The sequence below is a fragment of the Pseudophryne corroboree genome, assembly GCF_028390025.1.
Source record: "Pseudophryne corroboree isolate aPseCor3 chromosome 12 unlocalized genomic scaffold, aPseCor3.hap2 SUPER_12_unloc_1, whole genome shotgun sequence".
Lineage (NCBI taxonomy): Eukaryota > Metazoa > Chordata > Amphibia > Anura > Myobatrachidae > Pseudophryne > Pseudophryne corroboree.
Window position 1 is genome coordinate 1,169,009 of NW_026967485.1, and position 16,534 is coordinate 1,185,542.

Below are 16,534 nucleotides of genomic sequence, written 5' to 3' on the forward strand. Positions count from 1 at the left end.
GTTCATCTTTCCACATGGTGCCTTTGGCCACTGACACCTTCGTTGAGTCAAAGTCTCTGGCTGTGGTCAGAACTTTGAAAATTTATGTCACCAGAACGGTTCAGATTAGGAAAACAGAGGCTCTGTTTGTCCTGTATGCTCCCAACAGGATTGGGTGTCCTGCTTCCATGTAGACCATTATGCGCTGGATCTGTGGTAAGATTCAGCATGCTCATTCCATGGCAGGATTGCCGTTACTGAATTAGGTGAAGACCCATTCTACTAGAAAGGTGGGTTCATCCTGGGCAGCTGGTCGGGGAGTCTCGGCATTGCAACTTTGCCGAGCAGCTATTTAGTAAACACTTTTGCTAAGTTTTAAAAGTTTTAGAGTAAAGGAGATTCAACTGAGGCAGCACAAGGGAACTCCCATCTGGGGACAACAACTGCAGTGAGAACACATATTTTCAGATGAACATGGGAGGGCAGAAGGCTGCCTAATACTGAAGCACCCCCAAACGACAAACCAAATGCAACAACTAGTACAAGCATTCCTGGGGGAAGGTCTGCAGAAGACGGATTTGCATACAGTGATGTCATCCAAGCAGTGGGCCAAAGTAGGCTGGAACCCTCATCTGCATATGAAAAGAGAAAAGGGGTATGCAGGGCATGGCGGCCTTTTGCGGCGCTTGGATGACCCTTAGTTCGCATTAAACACCCCCACCCTCCTTCGGTGTGGGGCTCATGTTGGCCATGCCCCAGCCCCTGAAGCATTCAAGCTGATTTCTTGCAGCAGCTTGGCACTGTAACAGCTCCAGAGCTGCTCTGTAAGGCAAGTAAAAGGGTGTGGGCCCTGCAGCACTACCTGTAGTTTGCATTGTGCATTGGAAGGCACAAAGTAAGCAGACAGGAGGAGAAGTCAGGATAGTCCACAAGGGTATAGAAGGGAGGGGCTCAAGAAAAAAGAAGTGGAAACAGACAGCAAACTAGGCTGGAAAGAGACCTGAGACAAAGAGATCTGAATTATATGAGAGCCGACCAGGGGAAACACAAATTATGCAGTCAAGTTTCCCACATTTGGGGAAATCGCAGGGGCAGCACACCCAGGTGAGATACTATAATCAGGACGGTGCTTCTCCCAGGGCAAGGCTCACCCATTGCACTCTGGGTGTGCTGCTCCTACGATTTCCCCAAATGTGGGACACTTGACTGCATAATTTGTGTTTCCTCTGGTCGGCTCTCGTATAATTCAGATCTCTTTGTCTCAGGTCTCTCTCCAGCCTAGTTTGCTGTCTGTTTCCACTTCTTTTTTCTTGAGCCCCTCCCTTCTATACCCTTGTGCACTATCCTGACTTCTCCTCCCGTCTGCTTACTTTGTGCCTTCCAATGCACAATGCAAACTACAGGTAGTGCTGCAGGGCCCACACCCTTTTACTTGCCTTACAGAGCAGCTCTGGAGCTGTTACAGTGCCCAGCTGCTGCAAGAAATCAGCTTGAATGCTTCATGGGATGGGGCATGGCCAACATGAGCCCCACACCAAAGGAGGGTGGGGGTGTTTAATGCGATCTAGGGGTCATCCAAGCACCGCAAAAGGCTGCCATGCCCTGCACGCCCCTTTTCTCTTTTCATATGCAGATGAGGGTTGAAGCCAACTTTGACCCACTGCTTGGATAACATCACCATATGCAAATCCATCTGCTGCAGGCCTTCCCCCAGGAATGCTTGCACTAGTTGTTGCATTTGGTTTGTTGTTTGGGGGTGCTTCAGTATTAGGCAGCCTTCTGCCCTCCCATGTTCATCTGAAAATATGTGTTCTCCCTGCAGTTGTTGTCCCCAGATGAGAGTTCCCTTGTGCTGCCTCAGTTGAATCTCCTTTACTTGACAGAGATGTGCCTGAGCAGCGGCCCTCCCCAGCCCTATCCCAAATCATACTTATTTTGCATAGGAGACACCATGGTCATGAAAATTGTTCACCCAGGGTGAGGTTCATTCATTGCATTCTGGGTATGCTGACCCCTGTGATTTCCCCAAATGTGGGAAACTCGCCTGCATTATTTGTGGTAGTGGGGGACTGTGTTTGTGTTTTCCGCTGGTCAGCTCTGGTAAAAGTCAGATTTCTTTGTCTCAGATCTTCCTCTAGCCTTGTTCTTCTTTCGAGAGTTCCATTGTGCTGCCTCAGTTGGATCTCCTTCACTTGACAGGGGGGTGCCCGAGCAGCGACCCTCCCCAGCTCTAGCCCAACTCCTACTTACCTGCCAGGTGAGATACTATGATCTTGAAGGTGCTTCTCCCAGGGCAAGGCTCACCCATTGCACTCTGGGTGTGCTGCCCCTGCGATTTCCCCAAATGTGGGAAACTTGACTGCATAATTTGTGTTTCCCCTGGTCGACTCTCGTATAATTCAGATCTCTTTGTCTCAGGTCTCTCTCCAGCCTAGTTTGCTGTCTGTTTCCACTTCTCTTTTCTTGAGCCGCTCCCTTCTATGCCCTTGCGCACTATCCTGACTTCTCCCGTCTGCTTACTTTGTGCCTTCCAACGCACAATGCGAACTACAGGTAGTGCTGCAGGGCCCACACCCTTTTATTTGCCTTACAGAGCAGCTCTGGAGCTGTTACATTGCCCAGCTGCTGCAAGAAATCAGCTTGAATGCTTCAGGGGCTGGGGCATAGCCAACATGAGCCCCACACCGAAGGAGGGTGGAGGTGTTTAATGCGAACTAGGGGTCATCCAAGCGCCGCAAAAGGCCGCCATGCCCTGCATAACCCTTTTCTCTTTTCATATGCAGATGAGGGTTCCAGCCAACTTTGGCCCACTGCTTGGATGACATCACCGTATGCAAATTCGTCTCCTGCAGACCTTCCCCCAGGAATGCTTGTACTAGTTATTGCATATGGTTTGATATTTGATGGTGCTTCAGTATTAGGCAGCCTTCCGCCCTCCCATGTTCATCTGAAAAGATGTGGTCTCCCTGCAGTTGTTGTCCCCAGACGAGAGTTCCCTTGTGCCTCCTCAGTTGAATCTCCTTAACTTGACGGGGGAGGGGCTTGCCCGAGCAGCCACCCTCCCCAGCCCTATCCGAACTCATACTTATTTTGCATATGAGATCTCTATATCATGAAGATTGTTCTCACAGGGTGAGGTTCATCCATTATATTTTAAAATAGGAAGGTTCAAATTACATATTTGAATTGCATCTATGTGCTGGATTCAAATGTCCCCCCCCCTTCCTTTCTCAATTGTGCCCGTCAGCAGCTATTCTAAGGTTGCTGCCAATGGGTGTGACACATTAATTTCTTCTGTGGGGTACACTGGACTCCACAAGGATTCACATTGGGGTGTAGAGTAGGATCTTGATCTAAGGCACCAACCGGCTCAAAGCTTTTGACTGTTCCCAAGATGCTCAGCGCATTCTCCTCTATAACCCCGCTTCCATGAACAGGGAGCTCAGTTTGTAGTTGGTGCCTTCAGTAGCAGGCCACTTAACAGGGGCCTGCCTCAGGCAGCCTATTCTTAGCTATTCATTTTGACAAGAAAATAAGAACTTTTTTTATGAGAATCTACAAGGGCTGCAGCAGGCTAGGTCTAATAGACATCTTTACTGCAGCTTCATCACTCCCAGCGGCGCTGTATACTCCCGTGCCCTGGTTGCTGGATCACTGCAGCGGAGGCTCCGGTTTCTTCCTAAGGTCAGTCACACACACACCGCCCTTCCGGATCACGAGGCCGCTGATGAAGGGGAGCGTGGCCGTAGGGGGTGGACCGTGTGCGCACTGGCGTGGACACTGATTACTGGGCAGCCGCTCCACAAGCCACCAGGTACAGTTAAGGAGCACAGGTCTGGGGGTTTTTCTCCCATATTAAACCAATTTTGTACTGCCCACAGCGCATTGTGATAGGTAATAGGGCCTGATTCAGGTTGGGTTGCAATCACAATAAGCGATCCAACTGCAAAAATTGCTAAGAGCATACGCATGTGCCTGCATTTTCTGCGGCACCCCGCAGAGAATGCGATCGCCTCTGCCTGTCAATCGGGGCAGGGGGGGAGAGGGGGGTCAGCAACACTCCATTTCCAAGTCAGGGATGGAGCGGTGCGGGGGCAAGGCTTCAAAATGGGGTCTGCAACGGAGGAGACACAGGGGGCGTGGTCACAGCGGCTGTATGACATCACATTCAGCCGCTGTGATCACAAAAATGGTGGCGGCTTCCTGCGCGCACATACAGTCTGCACCAGCAGAAGGCTACACCATTTTTTATGATCACGCTGAACTGCAGTGCGACTGCAATTACAGCATGGTCAAGAAGGGAGGCGTCATGCTGGGTGGCCATGTCCTGTCACTGTGCAGGAGCCAGCACCGCTCACACACTAGTCACCGGGTGCAGCCCCCAACCCCCGGGACACCCGGAGCAACAAAATGTAGATTCAGGCCACCAGGCCACGCCCCTACCTATGAAACCATGCCTCCTTTTTACCATTGCGCTGCTTATCTGCGCGCACTGCATTACAATCTCCTTCGCCACCTCTCTGGGTGTCACCAGTGATAGTGACACCTCTGCCATGCTTGTAGCAGCTGGTCCTCTACGCCTCAAGCCCTGAGTGTTTGCCCTTGTGACTTGTTGATCATCATAGCGAAGCAGATGCTTACAGAAAACTGCAGGGGCTTAGATTGAAAATAAAAAAATTGATGGGTATAAGGTAGAGAGGAGCGGGTTCGGTTCTCCGAGAACCGAATTCCCCACGAACTCCACGTGGTTTACACTGGTCCGAGGCAGGCTCGGTTGTTCCCGCCTGACTCGGAAAACCTGAACAAGGGAAAATGTCATCATCCCGCTGTCGGATTCTCGCGAGATTCGGATTTCATATAAAGAGCTGCGCGTTGCCGCCATTTTTACTCGTGCATTGAAGAGAGAGTGGAGAGGACGTGGCTATGTTCTCTCAGTGGAAATCTCAATATCAGTGCTCAGTATCAGTGGTTACTTATTGCTGCTCAGTAATACTAGTAGTGTGTCTCTCCTGCTCAGTGTCAGTTCTCAGTAGTATCCTCATCAGTGCTCAGTATCACTGCTCATTGTCTTGTGCTGCATTGTGGTGCTCAGCATACTACAGTACATTACTAATAGTCCAGTGCTGCATCTTGCTGCTCAGTGTCAGTTCTAGTATCCTCATCAGTGCTCACTATCACTGCTCATTACATTGTGGTGTTCTGTATACTACTGTAACATAGTAATATAGTAACATATAGTAATATAGTTTTTGAGGTTGAAAAGAGGCAAATTGCCCATCGTGTTCAACCTGTTTTAAGTTGTGATGATTCTACATACTTGCTGAATAATGTTTTATGACTAGTTAACTACTACAACTCATGTTACCCCCGGATTAACCATGTTGATATTTTAAGTATTATAACCTTGGATAGCTTTTTCATTCAGAAATGTATCCATTCCTTTTTTAAATCCAATTACAGAGTCCACCATTACCACCTTCCCTGGCAGGGAATTCCACATCCTGATTGCCCTAACAGTGAAGATCATAGTATCTCACCTGGCAGGTAAGTAGGAGTTGGGCTAGAGCTGTGGAGGATTGCTGCTTGGGCACCCCCTGTCAAGTGAAGGAGATCCAACTGAGGCAGCACAAGGGAACTCTCGAAAGAAGAACAAGGCTAGAGGAAGATCTGAGACAAAGAAATCTGACTTTTACCAGAGCTGACCAGAGGAAAGCACAAACACAGTCCCCCACTACCACAAATAATGCAGTCGAGTTTCCCACATTTGGGGAAATCACAGGGGTCAGCATACCCAGAATGCAATGAATGAACCTCACCCTGGGAGAACAATCTTCATGACCATAGTATCTCCTATGCAAAATAAGTATGATTTGGGATAGGGCTGGGGAGGGCCGCTGCTCAGGCACATCTCTGTCAAGTAAAGGAGATTCAACTGAGGCAGCACAAGGGAACTCTCATCTGGGGACAACAACTGCAGGGAGAACACATATTTTCAGATGAACATGGGAGGGCAGAAGGCTGCCTAAAACTGAAGCACCCCCAAACAACAAACCAAATGCAACTACTAGTGCAAGCATTCCAGGGGGAAGGTCTGCAGCAGATGGATTTGCATACGGTGATGTCATCCAAGCAGTGGGCCAAAGTTGGCTGGAACCCTCATCTGCATATAAAAAGAGAAAAGGGGCATGCAGGGCATGGCGGCCTTTTGCAGTGCTTGGATGACCCCTAGTTCGCATTAAACACCCCCACCCTCCTTTGGTGTGGGGCTCATGTTGGCCATGCCCCATCCCCTGAAGCATTCATGCTGATTTCTTGCAGCAGCTGGGCACTGTAACAGCTCCAGAGCTGCTCTGTAAGGCAAGTAAAAGGGTGTGGGCCCTGCAGCACCACCTGTAGTTCGCATTGTGCGTTGGAAGGCACAAAGTAAGCAGACGGGAGGAGAAGTCAGGATAGTGCACAAGGGTATAGAAGGGAGCGGCTGAAGAAAAGAGAAGTGGAAACAGACAGCAAACTAGGCTGGAGAGAGACCTGAGACAAAGAGATCTGAATTATACGAGAGCCGACCAAGGGAAACACAAATTATGCAGTCAAGTTTCCCACATTTGGGGAAATCGCAGGGGCAGCACACCCAGAGTGCAATGGGTGAGCCTTGCCCTGGGAGAAGCACCTTCATGATCATAGTATCTCACCTGGCAGGTAAGTAGGAGTTGGGCTAGAGCTGGGGAGGGTCGCTGTTCGGGCACCCCCCTGTCAAGTGAAAGAGATCCAACTGAGGCAGCACAAGGGAACTCTCGAAAGAAGAACAAGGCTAGAGGAAGATCTGAGACAAAGAAATCTGACTTTTTCCAGAGCTGGCCAGAGGAAAGCACAAACACAGTCCCCCACTACCACAAATAATGCAGTCGAGTTTCCCACATTTGGGGAAATCACAGGGGTCAGCATACCCAGAATGCAATGAATGAACCTCACCCTGGGAGAACAATCTTCATGACCATGGTATCGCCTATGCAAAATAAGTATGATTTGGGATAGGGCTGGGGAGGGCCGCTGCTCAGGCACATCTCTGTCAAGTAAAGGAGATTCAACTGAGGCAGCACAAGGGAACTCTCATCTGGGGACAACAACTGCAGGGAGAACACATATATTCAGATGAACATGTGAGGGCAGAAGGCTGCCTAATACTGAAGCACCCCCAAACAACAAACCAAATGCAACAACTAGTGCAAGCATTCCTGGGGGAAGGCCTGCAGCAGATGGATTTGCATATGGTGATGTCATCCAAGCAGTGGGTCAAAGTTGGCTTCAACCCTCGTCTGCATATGAAAAGAGAAAAGGGGCGTGCAGGGCATGGCGGCCTTTTGCAGCGCTTGGATGACCCCTAGTTTGCATTACACACCTCCTCCCTCCTTCGGTGTGGGGCTCATGTTGGCTATGCCCCAGCCCCTGAAGCATTCAAGCTGATTTCTTGCAGCAGCTGGGCACTGTAACTGCTCCAGAGCTACTCTGTAAGGCAAGTAAAAGGGTGTGGGCCCTGCAGCACTACCTGTAGTTCGCATTGTGCGTTGGAAGGCACGAAGTAAGCAGACGGGAGAAGTCAGGATAGTGCGCAAGGGCATAGAAGGGAGCGGCTCAAGAAAAGAGAAGTGGAAACAGACAGCAAACTAGGCTGGAGAGAGACCTGAGACAAAGAGATCTGAATTATACGAGAGCCGACGAGGGGAAACACAAATTATGCAGTCAAGTTTCCCACATTTGGGGAAATCGCAGGAGCAGCACACCCAGAGTGCAATGGGTGAGCCTTGCCCTGGGAGAAGCACCTTCATGATCATAGTATCTCACCTGGCAGGTAAGTAGGAGTTGGGCTAGAGCTGGGGAGTGTCGCTGCTCGGGTACCCCCCTGTAAAGTGAAGGAGATCCAAGTAAGGCAGCACAAGGGAACTCTCGAAAGAAGAACAAGGCTAGAGGAAAATCTGAGACAAAGAAATCTGACTTTTACCAGAGCTGACCAGAGGAAAGCACAAACACAGTCCCCCACTACCACAAATAATGCAGTTGAGTTTCCCACATTTGGGGAAATCACAGGGGTCAGCATACCCAAAATGCAATGAATGAACCTCACCCTGGGAGAAAAATCTTCATGACCATGGTATCTCCTATGCAAAATAAGTATGATTTGGAATAGGGATGGGGAGGGCCACTGCTCATGCACATCTCTGTCAAGTAAAGGAGATTTAACTGAGGCAGCACAAGGGAACTCTCATCTGGGGACAACAACTGCAGGGAGAACACATATTTTCAGATGAACATGGGAGGGCAGAAGGCTGCCTAATACTGAAGCACCCCCAAACAACAAACCAAATGCAACAACTAGTGCAAGCATTCCTGGGGGAAGTTCTGCAGAAGACGGATTTGCATACGGTGATGTCATCCAAGCAGTGGGTCAAAGTTGGCTTCAACCCTCATCTGCATATGAAAAGAGAAAAGTGGCGTGCAGGGCATGGCGGCCTTTTGCGGTGCTTGGATGACCCCTAGTTCGCATTAAACACCTCCACCCTCCTTTGGTGTGGGGCTCATGTTGGCCATGCCCCATCCCCTGAAGCATTCAAGCTGATTTCTTGCAGCAGCTGGGCACTGTAACAGCTCCAGAGCTGCTCTGTAAGGCAAGTAAAAGGGTGTGGGCCTGCAGCACTACCTGTAGTTTGCATTGTGCATTGGAAGGCACAAAGTAAGCAGACGGGAGGAGAAGTCAGGATAGTGCACAAGGGTATAGAAGGGAGCGGCTGAAGAAAAGAGAAGTGGAAACAGACAGCAAACTAGGCTGGAGAGAGACCTGAGACAAAGAGATCTGAATTATACGAGAGCCGACCAGGGGAAACACAAATTATGCAGTCAAGTTTCCCACATTTGGGGAAATCGCAGGGGCAGCACACCCAGAGTGCAATGGGTGAGCCTTGCCCTGGGAGAAGCACCTTCATGATCATAGTATCTCACCTGGCAGGTAAGTAGGAGTTGGGATAGAGCTGGGGAGGGTCGCTGTTCGGGCACCCCCCTGTCAAGTGAAAGAGATCCAACTGAGGCAGCACAAGGGAACTCTCGAAAGAAGAACAAGGCTAGAGGAAGATCTGAGACAAAGAAATCTGACTTTTTCCAGAGCTGACCAGAGGAAAGCACAAACACAGTCCCCCACTACCACAAATAATGCAGTCGAGTTTCCCACATTTGGGGAAATCACAGGGGTCAGCATACCCAGAATGCAATGAATGAACCTCACCTTGGGAGAACAATCTTCATGACCATGGTATCGCCTATGCAAAATAAGTATAATTTGGGATAGGGCTGGGGAGGGCCGCTGCTCAGGCACATCTCTGTCAAGTAAAGGAGATTCAACTGAGGCAGCACAAGGGAACTCTCATCTGGGGACAACAACTGCAGGGAGAACACATATTTTCAGATGAACATGTGAGGGCAGAAGGCTGCCTAATACTGAAGCACCCCCAAACAACAAACCAAATGCAACAACTAGTGCAAGCATTCCTGGGGGAAGGCCTGCAGCAGATGGATTTGCATATGGTGATGTCATCCAAGCAGTGGGTCAAAGTTGGCTTCAACCCTCGTCTGCATATGAAAAGAGAAAAGGGGCGTGCAGGGCATGGCGGCCTTTTGCAGCGCTTGGATGACCCCTAGTTCGCATTACACACCTCCACCCTCCTTCGGTGTGGGGCTCATGTTGGCTATGCCCCAGCCCCTGAAGCATTCAAGCTGATTTCTTGCAGCAGCTGGGCACTGTAACTGCTCCAGAGCTACTCTGTAAGGCAAGTAAAAGGGTGTGGGCCCTGCAGCACTACCTGTAGTTCGCATTGTGCGTTGGAAGGCACGAAGTAAGCAGACGGGAGAAGTCAGGATAGTGCGCAAGGGCATAGAAGGGAGCGGCTCAAGAAAAGAGAAGTGGAAACAGACAGCAAACTAGGCTGGAGAGAGACCTGAGACAAAGAGATCTGAATTATACGAGAGCTGACCAGGGGAAACACAAATTATACAGTCAAGTTTCCCACATTTGGGGAAATCGCAGGAGCAGCACACCCAGAGTGCAATGGGTGAGCCTTGCCCTGGGAGAAGCACCTTCATGATCATAGTATCTCACCTGGCAGGTAAGTAGGAGTTGGGCTAGAGCTGGGGAGGGTCGCTGCTCGGGTACCCCCCTGTAAAGTGAAGGAGATCCAACTAAGGCAGCACAAGGGAACTCTCGAAAGAAGAACAAGGCTAGAGGAAAATCTGAGACAAAGAAATCTGACTTTTACCAGAGCTGACCAGAGGAAAGCACAAACACAGTCCCCCACGACCACAAATAATGCAGTTGAATTTCCCACATTTGGGGAAATCACAGGGGTCAGCATACCCAAAATGCAATGAATGAACCTCACCCTGGGAGAAAAATCTTCATGACCATGGTATCTCCTATGCAAAATAAGTATGATTTGGAGTAGGGATGGGGAGGGCCGCTGCTCATGCACATCTCTGTCAAGTAAAGGAGATTTAACTGAGGCAGCACAAGAAAACTCTCATCTGGGGACAACAACTGCAGGGAGAACACATATTTTCAGATGAACATGGGAGGGCAGAAGGCTGCCTAATACTGAAGCACCCCCAAACAACAAACCAAATGCAACAACTAGTGCAAGCATTCCTGGGGGAAGTTCTGCAGAAGACGGATTTGCATACGGTGATGTCATCCAAGCAGTGGGTCAAAGTTGGCTTCAACCCTCATCTGCATATGAAAAGAGAAAAGGGGCGTGCAGGGCATGGCGGCCTTTTGCGGTGCTTGGATGACCCCTAGTTCGCATTAAACACCTCCACCCTCCTTTGGTGTGGGGCTCATGTTGGCCATGCCCCATCCCCTGAAGCATTCAAGCTGATTTCTTGCAGCAGCTGGGCACTGTAACAGCTCCAGAGCTGCTCTGTAAGGCAAGTAAAAGGGTGTGGGCCCTGCAGCACTACCTGTAGTTTGCATTGTGCATTGGAAGGCACAAAGTAAGCAGACGGGAGGAGAAGTCAGGATAGTGCACAAGGGTATAGAAGGGAGCGGCTGAAGAAAAGAGAAGTGGAAACAGACAGCAAACTAGGCTGGAGAGAGACCTGAGACAAAGAGATCTGAATTATACGAGAGCCGACCAGGGGAAACACAAATTATGCAGTCAAGTTTCCCACATTTGGGGAAATCGCAGGGGCAGCACACCCAGAGTGCAATGGGTGAGCCTTGCCCTGGGAGAAGCACCTTCATGATCATAGTATCTCACCTGGCAGGTAAGTAGGAGTTGGGCTAGAGCTGGGGAGGGTCGCTGTTCGGGCACCCCCCTGTCAAGTGAAAGAGATCCAACTGAGGCAGCACAAGGGAACTCTCGAAAGAAGAACAAGGCTAGAGGAAGATCTGAGACAAAGAAATCTGACTTTTTCCAGAGCTGACCAGAGGAAAGCACAAACACAGTCCCCCACTACCACAAATAATGCAGTCGAGTTTCCCACATTTGGGGAAATCACAGGGGTCAGCATACCCAGAATGCAATGAATGAACCTCACCTTGGGAGAACAATCTTCATGACCATGGTATCGCCTATGCAAAATAAGTATAATTTGGGATAGGGCTGGGGAGGGCCGCTGCTCAGGCACATCTCTGTCAAGTAAAGGAGATTCAACTGAGGCAGCACAAGGGAACTCTCATCTGGGGACAACAACTGCAGGGAGAACACATATTTTCAGATGAACATGTGAGGGCAGAAGGCTGCCTAATACTGAAGCACCCCCAAACAACAAACCAAATGCAACAACTAGTGCAAGCATTCCTGGGGGAAGGCCTGCAGCAGATGGATTTGCATATGGTGATGTCATCCAAGCAGTGGGTCAAAGTTGGCTTCAACCCTCGTCTGCATATGAAAAGAGAAAAGGGGCGTGCAGGGCATAGCGGCCTTTTGCAGCGCTTGGATGACCCCTAGTTCGCATTAAACACCTCCACCCTCCTTTGGTGTGGGGCTCATGTTGGCTATGCCCCAGCCCCTGAAGCATTCAAGCTGATTTCTTGCAGCAGCTGGGCACTGTAACAGCTCCAGAGCTGCTCTGTAAGGCAAGTAAAAGGGTGTGGGCCCTGCAGCACTACCTGTAGTTCGCATTGTGCGTTGGAAGGCACAAAGTAAGCAGACAGGAGGAGAAGTCAGGATAGTGCGCAAGGGCATAGAAGGGAGCGGCTCAAGAAAAGAGAAGTGGAAACAGACAGCAAACTAGGCTGGAGAGAGACCTGAGACAAAGAGATCTGAATTATACGAGAGCCGACCAGGGGAAACACAAATTATACAGTCAAGTTTCCCACATTTGGGGAAATCGCAGGAGCAGCACACCCAGAGTGCAATGGGTGAGCCTTGCCCTGGGAGAAGCACCTTCATGATCATAGTATCTCACCTGGCAGGTAAGTAGGAGTTGGGCTAGAGCTGGGGAGGGTCGCTGCTCGGGTACCCCCCTGTAAAGTGAAGGAGATCCAACTAAGGCAGCACAAGGGAACTCTCGAAAGAAGAACAAGGCTAGAGGAAAATCTGAGACAAAGAAATCTGACTTTTACCAGAGCTGACCAGAGGAAAGCACAAACACAGTCCCCCACTACCACAAATAATGCAGTTGAGTTTCCCACATTTGGGGAAATTACAGGGGTCAGCATACCCAAAATGCAATGAATGAACCTCACCCTGGGAGAAAAATCTTCATGACCATGGTATCTCCTATGCAAAATAAGTATGATTTGGAATAGGGCTGGGGAGGGCCGCTGCTCATGCACATCTCTGTCAAGTAAAGGAGATTTAACTGAGGCAGCACAAGGGAACTCTCATCTGGGGACAACAACTGCAGGGAGAACACATATTTTCAGATGAACATGGGAGGGCAGAAGGCTGCCTAATACTGAAGCACCCCCAAACAACAAACCAAATGCAACAACTAGTGCAAGCATTCCTGGGGGAAGTTCTGCAGAAGACGGATTTGCATACGGTGATGTCATCCAAGCAGTGGGTCAAAGTTGGCTTCAACCCTCATCTGCATATGAAAAGAGAAAAGGGGCGTGCAGGGCATGGCGGCCTTTTGCGGTGCTTGGATGACCCCTAGTTCGCATTAAACACCTCCACCCTCCTTTGGTGTGGGGCTCATGTTGGCCATGCCCCATCCCCTGAAGCATTCAAGCTGATTTCTTGCAGCAGCTGGGCACTGTAACAGCTCCAGAGCTGCTCTGTAAGGCAAGTAAAAGGGTGTGGGCCCTGCAGCACTACCTGTAGTTTGCATTGTGCATTGGAAGGCACAAAGTAAGCAGACGGGAGGAGAAGTCAGGATAGTGCACAAGGGTATAGAAGGGAGCGGCTGAAGAAAAGAGAAGTGGAAACAGACAGCAAACTAGGCTGGAGAGAGACCTGAGACAAAGAGATCTGAATTATACGAGAGCCGACCAGGGGAAACACAAATTATGCAGTCAAGTTTCCCACATTTGGGGAAATCGCAGGGGCAGCACACCCAGAGTGCAATGGGTGAGCCTTGCCCTGGGAGAAGCACCTTCATGATCATAGTATCTCACCTGGCAGGTAAGTAGGAGTTGGGCTAGAGCTGGGGAGGGTCGCTGTTCGTGCACCCCCCTGTCAAGTGAAAGAGATCCAACTGAGGCAGCACAAGGGAACTCTCGAAAGAAGAACAAGGCTAGAGGAAGATCTGAGACAAAGAAATCTGACTTTTTCCAGAGCTGACCAGAGGAAAGCACAAACACAGTCCCCCACTACCACAAATAATGCAGTCGAGTTTCCCACATTTGGGGAAATCACAGGGGTCAGCATACCCAGAATGCAATGAATGAACCTCACCTTGGGAGAACAATCTTCATGACCATGGTATCGCCTATGCAAAATAAGTATAATTTGGGACAGGGCTGGGGAGGGCCGCTGCTCAGGCACATCTCTGTCAAGTAAAGGAGATTCAACTGAGGCAGCACAAGGGAACTCTCATCTGGGGACAACAACTGCAGGGAGAACACATATTTTCAGATGAACATGTGAGGGCAGAAGGCTGCCTAATACTGAAGCACCCCCAAACAACAAACCAAATGCAACAACTAGTGCAAGCATTCCTGGGGGAAGGCCTGCAGCAGATGGATTTGCATATGGTGATGTCATCCAAGCAGTGGGTCAAAGTTGGCTTCAACCCTCGTCTGCATATGAAAAGAGAAAAGGGGCGTGCAGGGCATAGCGGCCTTTTGCAGCGCTTGGATGACCCCTAGTTCGCATTAAACACCTCCACCCTCCTTTGGTGTGGGGCTCATGTTGGCTATGCCCCAGCCCCTGAAGCATTCAAGCTGATTTCTTGCAGCAGCTGGGCACTGTAACAGCTCCAGAGCTGCTCTGTAAGGCAAGTAAAAGGGTGTGGGCCCTGCTGCACTACCTGTAGTTCGCATTGTGCGTTGGAAGGCACAAAGTAAGCAGACAGGAGGAGAAGTCAGGATAGTGCGCAAGGGCATAGAAGGGAGCGGCTCAAGAAAAGAGAAGTGGAAACAGACAGCAAACTAGGCTGGAGAGAGACCTGAGACAAAGAGATCTGAATTATACGAGAGCCGACCAGGGGAAACACAAATTATACAGTCAAGTTTCCCACATTTGGGGAAATCGCAGGAGCAGCACACCCAGAGTGCAATGGGTGAGCCTTGCCCTGGGAGAAGCACCTTCATGATCATAGTATCTCACCTGGCAGGTAAGTAGGAGTTGGGCTAGAGCTGGGGAGGGTCGCTGCTCGGGTACCCCCCTGTAAAGTGAAGGAGATCCAACTAAGGCAGCACAAGGGAACTCTCGAAAGAAGAACAAGGCTAGAGGAAAATCTGAGACAAAGAAATCTGACTTTTACCAGAGCTGACCAGAGGAAAGCACAAACACAGTCCCCCACTACCACAAATAATGCTGTTGAGTTTCCCACATTTGGGGAAATTACAGGGGTCAGCATACCCAAAATGCAATGAATGAACCTCACCCTGGGAGAAAAATTTTCATGACCATGGTATCTCCTATGCAAAATAAGTATGATTTGGAATAGGGCTGGGGAGGGCCGCTGCTCATGCACATCTCTGTCAAGTAAAGGAGATTTAACTGAGGCAGCACAAGGGAACTCTCATCTGGGGACAACAACTGCAGGGAGAACACATATTTTCAGATGAACATGGGAGGGCAGAAGGCTGCCTAATACTGAAGCACCCCCAAACAACAAACCAAATGCAACAACTAGTGCAAGCATTCCTGGGGGAAGTTCTGCAGAAGACGGATTTGCATACGGTGATGTCATCCAAGCAGTGGGTCAAAGTTGGCTTCAACCCTCATCTGCATATGAAAAGAGAAAAGGGGCGTGCAGGGCATGGCGGCCTTTTGCGGTGCTTGGATGACCCCTAGTTTGCATTAAACACCTCCACCCTCCTTTGGTGTGGGGCTCATGTTGGCCATGCCCCATCCCCTGAAGCATTCAAGCTGATTTCTTGCAGCAGCTGGGCACTGTAACAGTTCCAGAGCTGCTCTGTAAGGCAAGTAAAAGGGTGTGGGCCCTGCAGCACTACCTGTAGTTTGCATTGTGCATTGGAAGGCACAAAGTAAGCAGACGGGAGGAGAAGTCAGGATAGTGCACAAGGGTATAGAAGGGAGCGGCTGAAGAAAAGAGAAGTGGAAACAGACAGCAAACTAGGCTGGAGAGAGACCTGAGACAAAGAGATCTGAGTTATACGAGAGCCGACCAGGGGAAACACAAATTATGCAGTCAAGTTTCCCACATTTGGGGAAATCGCAGGGGCAGCACACCCAGAGTGCAATGGGTGAGCCTTGCCCTGGGAGAAGCACCTTCATGATCATAGTATCTCACCTGGCAGGTAAGTAGGAGTTGGGCTAGAGCTGGGGAGGGTCGCTGTTCGGGCACCCCCCTGTCAAGTGAAAGAGATCCAACTGAGGCAGCACAAGGGAACTCTCGAAAGAAGAACAAGGCTAGAGGAATATCTGAGACAAAGAAATCTGACTTTTTCCAGAGCTGGCCAGAGGAAAGCACAAACACAGTCCCCCACTACCACAAATAATGCAGTCGAGTTTCCCACATTTGGGGAAATCACAGGGGTCAGCATACCCAGAATGCAATGAATGAACCTCACCCTGGGAGAACAATCTTCATGACCATGGTATCGCCTATGCAAAATAAGTATGATTTGGGATAGGGCTGGGGAGGGCCGCTGCTCAGGCACATCTCTGTCAAGTAAAGGAGATTCAACTGAGGCAGCACAAGGGAACTCTCATCTGGGGACAACAACTGCAGGGAGAACACATATTTTCAGATGAACATGTGAGGGCAGAAGGCTGCCTAATACTGAAGCACCCCCAAACAACAAACCAAATGCAACAACTAGTGCAAGCATTCCTGGGGGAAGGCCTGCAGCAGATGGATTTGCATATGGTGATGTCATCCAAGCAGTGGGTCAAAGTTGGCTTCAACCCTCGTCTGCATATGAAAAGAGAAAAGGGGC

The 16,534-nt window shown here is 49.9% G+C and overlaps 21 non-coding genes and 1 pseudogene across 21 annotated transcripts; 3 read left to right on the top strand and 19 right to left on the bottom strand.

Annotated features, from left to right (window-relative positions):
• The first annotated feature begins 1,075 nt into the window (after nt 1–1,075).
• LOC134982323 (U1 spliceosomal RNA) lies at nt 1,076–1,231 on the top strand. Its single transcript, XR_010191030.1, has one exon. It is a non-coding gene; the product is annotated as a U1 spliceosomal RNA (small nuclear RNA).
• A 674-nt stretch (nt 1,232–1,905) lies between these two features.
• LOC134982742 (U1 spliceosomal RNA) lies at nt 1,906–2,069 on the top strand. The gene has a single exon (XR_010191411.1). It is a non-coding gene; the product is annotated as a U1 spliceosomal RNA (small nuclear RNA).
• Nucleotides 2,070–2,221: 152 nt separating this feature from the next.
• LOC134982852 (U1 spliceosomal RNA) lies at nt 2,222–2,384 on the top strand. The gene has a single exon (XR_010191510.1). It is a non-coding gene; the product is annotated as a U1 spliceosomal RNA (small nuclear RNA).
• Nucleotides 2,385–5,682: 3,298 nt separating this feature from the next.
• Nucleotides 5,683–5,846, bottom strand: LOC134982526 (U1 spliceosomal RNA). The gene has a single exon (XR_010191214.1). It is a non-coding gene; the product is annotated as a U1 spliceosomal RNA (small nuclear RNA).
• Nucleotides 5,847–6,520: 674 nt separating this feature from the next.
• Nucleotides 6,521–6,683, bottom strand: LOC134982841 (U1 spliceosomal RNA). The gene has a single exon (XR_010191502.1). It is a non-coding gene; the product is annotated as a U1 spliceosomal RNA (small nuclear RNA).
• A 152-nt stretch (nt 6,684–6,835) lies between these two features.
• Nucleotides 6,836–6,999, bottom strand: LOC134982592 (U1 spliceosomal RNA). The gene has a single exon (XR_010191274.1). It is a non-coding gene; the product is annotated as a U1 spliceosomal RNA (small nuclear RNA).
• A 698-nt stretch (nt 7,000–7,697) lies between these two features.
• Nucleotides 7,698–7,833, bottom strand: LOC134982884 (U1 spliceosomal RNA; annotated as a pseudogene).
• A 152-nt stretch (nt 7,834–7,985) lies between these two features.
• Nucleotides 7,986–8,149, bottom strand: LOC134982362 (U1 spliceosomal RNA). Its single transcript, XR_010191064.1, has one exon. It is a non-coding gene; the product is annotated as a U1 spliceosomal RNA (small nuclear RNA).
• Nucleotides 8,150–8,822: 673 nt separating this feature from the next.
• On the bottom strand, nt 8,823–8,985 carry LOC134982786 (U1 spliceosomal RNA). The gene has a single exon (XR_010191451.1). It is a non-coding gene; the product is annotated as a U1 spliceosomal RNA (small nuclear RNA).
• Nucleotides 8,986–9,137: 152 nt separating this feature from the next.
• LOC134982672 (U1 spliceosomal RNA) lies at nt 9,138–9,301 on the bottom strand. The gene has a single exon (XR_010191346.1). It is a non-coding gene; the product is annotated as a U1 spliceosomal RNA (small nuclear RNA).
• A 671-nt stretch (nt 9,302–9,972) lies between these two features.
• On the bottom strand, nt 9,973–10,135 carry LOC134982807 (U1 spliceosomal RNA). Its single transcript, XR_010191471.1, has one exon. It is a non-coding gene; the product is annotated as a U1 spliceosomal RNA (small nuclear RNA).
• Nucleotides 10,136–10,287: 152 nt separating this feature from the next.
• LOC134982578 (U1 spliceosomal RNA) lies at nt 10,288–10,451 on the bottom strand. Its single transcript, XR_010191261.1, has one exon. It is a non-coding gene; the product is annotated as a U1 spliceosomal RNA (small nuclear RNA).
• A 674-nt stretch (nt 10,452–11,125) lies between these two features.
• LOC134982788 (U1 spliceosomal RNA) lies at nt 11,126–11,288 on the bottom strand. The gene has a single exon (XR_010191452.1). It is a non-coding gene; the product is annotated as a U1 spliceosomal RNA (small nuclear RNA).
• A 152-nt stretch (nt 11,289–11,440) lies between these two features.
• Nucleotides 11,441–11,604, bottom strand: LOC134982674 (U1 spliceosomal RNA). Its single transcript, XR_010191348.1, has one exon. It is a non-coding gene; the product is annotated as a U1 spliceosomal RNA (small nuclear RNA).
• Nucleotides 11,605–12,278: 674 nt separating this feature from the next.
• On the bottom strand, nt 12,279–12,441 carry LOC134982816 (U1 spliceosomal RNA). The gene has a single exon (XR_010191479.1). It is a non-coding gene; the product is annotated as a U1 spliceosomal RNA (small nuclear RNA).
• A 152-nt stretch (nt 12,442–12,593) lies between these two features.
• Nucleotides 12,594–12,757, bottom strand: LOC134982605 (U1 spliceosomal RNA). The gene has a single exon (XR_010191286.1). It is a non-coding gene; the product is annotated as a U1 spliceosomal RNA (small nuclear RNA).
• A 674-nt stretch (nt 12,758–13,431) lies between these two features.
• Nucleotides 13,432–13,594, bottom strand: LOC134982789 (U1 spliceosomal RNA). Its single transcript, XR_010191453.1, has one exon. It is a non-coding gene; the product is annotated as a U1 spliceosomal RNA (small nuclear RNA).
• Nucleotides 13,595–13,746: 152 nt separating this feature from the next.
• LOC134982675 (U1 spliceosomal RNA) lies at nt 13,747–13,910 on the bottom strand. The gene has a single exon (XR_010191349.1). It is a non-coding gene; the product is annotated as a U1 spliceosomal RNA (small nuclear RNA).
• Nucleotides 13,911–14,584: 674 nt separating this feature from the next.
• On the bottom strand, nt 14,585–14,747 carry LOC134982817 (U1 spliceosomal RNA). Its single transcript, XR_010191480.1, has one exon. It is a non-coding gene; the product is annotated as a U1 spliceosomal RNA (small nuclear RNA).
• A 152-nt stretch (nt 14,748–14,899) lies between these two features.
• LOC134982717 (U1 spliceosomal RNA) lies at nt 14,900–15,063 on the bottom strand. Its single transcript, XR_010191389.1, has one exon. It is a non-coding gene; the product is annotated as a U1 spliceosomal RNA (small nuclear RNA).
• A 674-nt stretch (nt 15,064–15,737) lies between these two features.
• On the bottom strand, nt 15,738–15,900 carry LOC134982806 (U1 spliceosomal RNA). Its single transcript, XR_010191470.1, has one exon. It is a non-coding gene; the product is annotated as a U1 spliceosomal RNA (small nuclear RNA).
• Nucleotides 15,901–16,052: 152 nt separating this feature from the next.
• On the bottom strand, nt 16,053–16,216 carry LOC134982593 (U1 spliceosomal RNA). Its single transcript, XR_010191275.1, has one exon. It is a non-coding gene; the product is annotated as a U1 spliceosomal RNA (small nuclear RNA).
• Between the last annotated feature and the right edge of the window lie 318 nt (nt 16,217–16,534).